Raw genomic sequence first — 6,143 nt, 5'->3', positions numbered from 1 at the left:
CAAGATATCTCTCAAACCCTGGTCAGCTCAGGATGGAGATGTGCCCCCTAAGCTGCAGAGAAATCCGCCTCCCTGGACATCTGCGATCCTCAGTCACTGCACAATGTGAGCAAGTTAAAAAGCACAAAGTACTGACAGCTGCCCAGCCGTCTGTCCACACAGCAGAATAGCAGAACACAGGTTGAGCTTCAGGACTTCAGGTCTAATGGCAAATATCTTTGCCCATGTGTGGGGTTTGACGTTACTAGGATATGATTCAGGAAGAACACAGACCCTCCTGGAGCAAGGCCCTGCCGAGGGGCCAGTGTCACGGCTCCAGATGCCTGGTCCTGCCAGCCCTACCAGCTCAAATGCCCAGGGCCTGAGCCACAATGGCAGAAGTTGGGCCCCAAGAGTCCTAGTGAGTCTCCCTTAGACTGTCAAAGCTGCGGAAAGTGGAACCAGAGTAGGAGGTCCACCTGCTTTGCTGCCCACCTCCCAGCGACTGGGGCAAAGACTGCCAGGGAGGGGTCAAGGCTGCCCCTGGGGGAGTGGGAGGGAGACTGTCAGAGTTCCAGGTCACTCCAAGCAGAAAGCTGCTGCAGCCATGCTGCAGGAATGCGAGAGCTCCCAGAGGTCATTTGCACTCCCAGCATTGAATCTGCTCCCAGCAGCTGCAGATGCTGCCCATGCCTATAATCCCAGCACTCTGGGAGGCTGAGGTGGGTGGACTGCTTGAGATCAGGAGTTCAAGACCAGCCTGAACAACATGGTGAAACACTGTCACTACTACAAATACAAATATTAGTTAGGTGTGGTGGCTCACATCTGTATTCCCAGCACTTTGGGAGGCCCAGGCGGGAAGATCACCTGAGGTCAGGAATTTGAGACCAGCCTGTATAGTGAGTGAGTTCTTCGGTTTAAAAGTGTGTAGCACCTCTGTCCTCTCTCTTCCTCCTGCTCTGGCCATGTAAAACATGCCTGCTTCACCTTGAGTGAAAGGTTCCTGAGGCCTCCCTAGCCAGGCTTCTTCTATAGCCTGCAGAACTGTGAGCCAATTAAGAGGAACTCACTGTTTACAACAGATCAAAGGACATTTTTAAACATAAGACAAAGCAGAAAAGTCACAGGCATCTTCACATGTGCCCTAGGAAAGAGAAACTCCTCCTTCAAGGAATAAATGTAAGTGAATTGAAATAAAGTTGCTTTCTAATGACATCCCATAGACCCAGCCTGCAGGAGAAAGTCCCAAAGCAGTTGCCACTCACCATATAAAGAGCCAACCCAGGGAGGGAGCACATGTGTCCTCTACCTCCATCCCAGGCTGGAGAACAGAGTGTTACCTCTAAGAAAACCTGACTGGACCAAGAGGAAATGCTGATGGATACAGAGAGCTGAGAGCTGCCAAGGGAGACTGCACAGACCCATCACCCCATAGCAGCCCCATGTGAACAGATGGTCAGTAGTCAAAAGGAGGAAGCACCATGAAGGACAGAGACCAAAATGGGAAAAGTAAAACAGACCAAAGACAGGTGGAGAGCAGAAGGGAATTCCAATAACTGTATGACTGTCTTCAGAGAGAAAACTTATATCACCACTAAAGAACTGGAAATCATGAAAAATGAACAGTTAAAAAAAAGGGATCTGGGAACTTAAACTCTGATACAATTTTTAAATTCAATAAAAACTTATACTAAAGTTGGTAAACCTCATAGAAAGTAAATCAACAACTAAAAGAGATCTAAAAGGTGGAAAGTTGGAGAAAAAAAGTGTAAGAAAATTGGAGAAGTGTTCTGGAACTTTCTACACCAGAAATAATGTGTTCCAGAAAGAGAGAAGATAAAAGGCTGAGAAGAAAATATTACCAATCAAAGAATTCCGGAAATGTCTTAGTGTCTTACTTCATTTGTATTTCTTCAACAAAATACATGAGAGTAATTTATTTAATAAAAAAAAAAAATCAGAAATTTATCTCTCACAGTTCTGGAGGCTGGGAGTCCATGATAAAGGCACCGATGGGCTCAGTGTCTGGTGAGGTTGGGTCTCTGCTTCCCAGATGGTGCCTTGTGGTGGGGTTGTCATGTGGAAAGAGGGTAGAAGGGCAAAAGGGCAAATCCAGGCCCTCAGCCCTTCCATAAGGACACTGATCCCACTGTGAAGGCTCTGAGCTCATGACTTAATCACCTCCTACAGGCCCCACCTCTCAATACTATCACAATGGCCATTAAGTGTCAACATATGAATTTGGGGGCATATTTCCAGACAATAGCATCCAGAACATGACACAAGTTTCCAATTGAAAAGAGCTAGTACAGAGATGAAAATGAACCTATACCATATTGTCATGCAATTTCAGAAAGCCAAAAATGAAGACCCTGAATGCTTCAAGATAATAAAGAAAAAACAAGTTTATAGATTAAGGATGAGAGAAAAGTTTGGGATTGAGCTTCTCTAGAATACCATAGGAGGCGATGAAAATATAAAACAGAGCTTTCAAAATTCAGACAGAACTTTAAGTCCAAAACATATTCTATAACCAGAGAAACAGTTAAGTAAGATGTGAAGAAAAATCCTTATTTCCCATGCAGTTATCCTCCTGGAGGAATTAAATAAACAAACAAACAAACAAATGTGATCCAGGAAACAGCACATGTGCAGCTGAGATCCAAATGTGATCCAGGAAACAGCAAATGTGCAGATGAGAGGTGAAAAGAATGTTCAGGAGAAAGGTGAAGACAGATCTCAGTTGTCACATACTTGCACTGCATGCCCGTATAACACACCTACACAGCATATGTGCATAATATACCTGGATAACATACCTACATAGCACACCTGTACAATACACAGGCACGGCACATATATAAAATATACTTGCATCCAATACACTTTCACAGCACACATGCATAAGACACCTGCACAGAACACCTGTACAATCCACCCACACAGCACATACGTACAACAGACCTGCACAACAGTCCTAGATTGCAAAAACCACTGCTGGAGCAGAACCGAAAGCTTCAGGAATGGTTTCTCCTAGGAGACAATCAAGCAGATAAATTACCCGATGCATTTGACCTTATCAAGATTATGTTCACATATCCTCCAGAGTTCAGAGATAAATTATTCATGGATACACAGACAACTAAACAGCAACAAAAAAAAGGTAATTATTGACTACCTATCAAGCAAAATGTCATCCAACAAAGGAAATATAAATGTTATTAGCTTGAATCTGTGGCTCAGATGTAAATAATTAAAACAGTAATATAAACGTTGAAGATTAATGTAAAAATTGTGATATATTTTTGTTGGGATGAGGGAGATGTATGTGTGTTAATAACAAAGAAAGAAGAAGAGATAAATAAGATAATCCTTACAACCTGGAAAGCCATTGATAATGTTTAAAAAGAAAAAATCAAAGAGTAGTAAAAACATTCTCTTTAAAAATCTGGAGGTAAATACTGAAAATCAGATAAAAGTTGAAAACAGTTGCCTCTGGGGCAAAGGCATCTGTGAGCAGTGTGGAAGGGTGGAGTCATTTTTTGTTATAAAAGTTGTACCAATTTATTTGACTTACTGAACGACATAGGTATGTAACCAGTAAAAATTAATTTTTGCAGCATGATGGAGGCGGCTATGCATATAACCAATTCATAGGTGCAGGGACTTGAGGAAGGAGCTGAGAATTTCAAGAGTTGGAAGAATAAGACTTCTGCAGCAGTCAGCCCACTGCAGGAGCTGCGCTACGTGCATTGGATCAACACATTAGTTAATCTCCATTATGACCCTAATGAAGTGAGCACTGCTCTGATCTCCCTTTACAGACTAGGAAACCAGGCCACAAAGGTTATACAATTTGTCATAGCTGATCTGTGGCAGAGCTCAATTCTGATTCCAGGTGGTTGGTTTGGTCCAGGGGCTGCACTGGCCAGCGAGCCAGCAGCTGCCCCTCCGAGGACACGTCCTGGTTGGCTCCTGACTCACTGTTCTGTTGTTATGGATTTCTCCCCTGGTGATGCAGTACCCTGTGTTACTTGAAAGCTGACAAAAGGAAACAGGTCCCGATCACTGCCACACAGAGATTCTGTAGGTCTAAATGAGTTGTTCTTGTACTACAGTTCTAAGTTTGTATCATCAAATTATTTTCACTGCAAATCAAGCCAATGTTTTCTTGCTCACTTCTCATGAAAATAGAAAATATTTGTTTACAACCCCCTTTGACTTTTTTTGTATAATAAAGAGAGAAACTAAATATTTCTCCTTAAGATAAATGATCTACAGACTTGCAGTCAATCAGAGACATTTACCACAGGTCAGCTTCTTGCTCAGTGCTGTTTGGCTCCAGGACTTGGAGACGCAAGTCTGTGTCCCAGTCTGGGTGAGCTTGTGCTCCACAGTGGAGAAAAAACTACATGAGCAAAGAAAACCAACAATCTGCAGTAATCTTTACCAAGAACCCAGGGCAGGGGGGATATGGAGGATGGAGGGTGGCTAATACCAGAACAAGAGCTTTTGGAAGAAAGACCAGTGAGGAAAACCTTCATGGAGGAGGTTGGGCTGGAGGGGATCCTTAAACAGAGACAGAGGACATGAAGATGACACCAGTCATCCCAGGAGAGGCATGCAGGCCAGGGAATGGGGCAGCCCAGCTGGAAAGGGGAGTGTGTTTGGGGCGTGGGGCCTGGGTCATTGCATTGACACCCATGGTGGCAGAAACGCCTCAATGTTGGAAGAGGGGCTCAAGCTGCACATTTCCTTTCTGGGCCTGACTTTCCAACGTCCTTACTGCTGTCAGGACCCTCCCTGACCACCTTATGAACACTTGACATTTATGTCCAATTACGGTGCTTACTTCTAATAGGAATAATAGAACAGAACAAAGGGATTTCTTCGTAAAGCTTGTCATATAGCTACGTTAACCTAAAATTGCTGGTTGAAGGTCACCTTCCCTTGGGACTGAACTCAATATAAATTCTCATGCATACATATAATAATGGCACCATATTTGAGCATCAGGTATTGATTAAGAGAAATGCTAATCATAACCTAGGTGTTGACTTCAGAGGTATGTTTGCTTTGTTAAAATTCATGGAGCTGAACCTTACGATACCTGCCCTTTTCTGTGGTACATTATACTTCAGTTAAAACTTTCTAAAAATTCTAATTAAAAAAACTTTTATGTATGTCTCTATTAAGTGCCTGGCACAATGGCAGACATTTTGTGTACAGAGTTAGGTGCGGCCGGCTAAATTGTGGCTCCCAAAATATGTCTACATCCTAAAGCCCAGTTCCTGTCAAAGTGACCTTATTTGGAAAAAGGGTCTTTGCAGATGTGAGTCAGTCAAGAGTCTCCATCTGAGATCATCCTGGATTATCTGGTTGTGCCCTAAATCCAACGGCACCTGTCCTTACAGAGAAACAGAGGTAAGAGAAGGCCTCCAGAGGACAAAGAGACAGGAGTGACGCGGTCACAAGCCAGGAGAGGCCTGGAGCCCCCAGACACTGGAAGTGGCAGGAAGGGTCCTCCCTAGGAGTCCCTGGAGGGAGGGCAGCCCTGTCCACACCCTGATTTCAGGCTTCTGGCCCCCAGAACTCTGAGAGAGTGAAGCTCTGTTGTTTTTAGTGATTTGCTGTCATAGCCCCTAGAAGCTAACACAGTAGGTTGTTTTACAGAAAGCCAGTGGGCTGTACTTAGGTGATTTTCCACAGCTAGAAAGTGGCAGTGCAGGGGTCTAACCTGAGACCCCTATTTTCACTGTGTTTCTTCTAACCTTAAATCACTCCTCTCACCAGTTAGCCCAGCAATGCTTTGTTTCTGTGAATGACGTTCCCAGCCATACACAAATCGGGTGATTGATTGCTTTGTTTCTCATAAAAGGGGAACGTACTCTGCTACAGTATAATGGTCTTATCTGGCTACCAGGCACTTAGCAATGCTGTAATATTTCATCACTGTCACAACACAGTATTACATAAGAAAAAGCTCTTTCTGCGGGAGAACTTCAAAGCATACTCCCAGGAATGTTTTTAATGTGTGATGAAAGCTCTACAGCAAGAAATGAGAAAAAATGCTATAATTTTATGTGGGCAAACCCAAAATGCCATGAAACTTGCGTTTGAGGACTTAGCATAAAACATTCTCCTCACTGCTGATGTTGTGG

The sequence above is a fragment of the Cebus imitator genome, unplaced genomic scaffold (assembly GCF_001604975.1).
Source record: "Cebus imitator isolate Cc_AM_T3 unplaced genomic scaffold, Cebus_imitator-1.0 Scaffold279, whole genome shotgun sequence".
NCBI classification, from domain to species: Eukaryota; Metazoa; Chordata; class Mammalia; order Primates; family Cebidae; genus Cebus; species Cebus imitator.
This window is presented reverse-complemented; position numbering follows the sequence as displayed.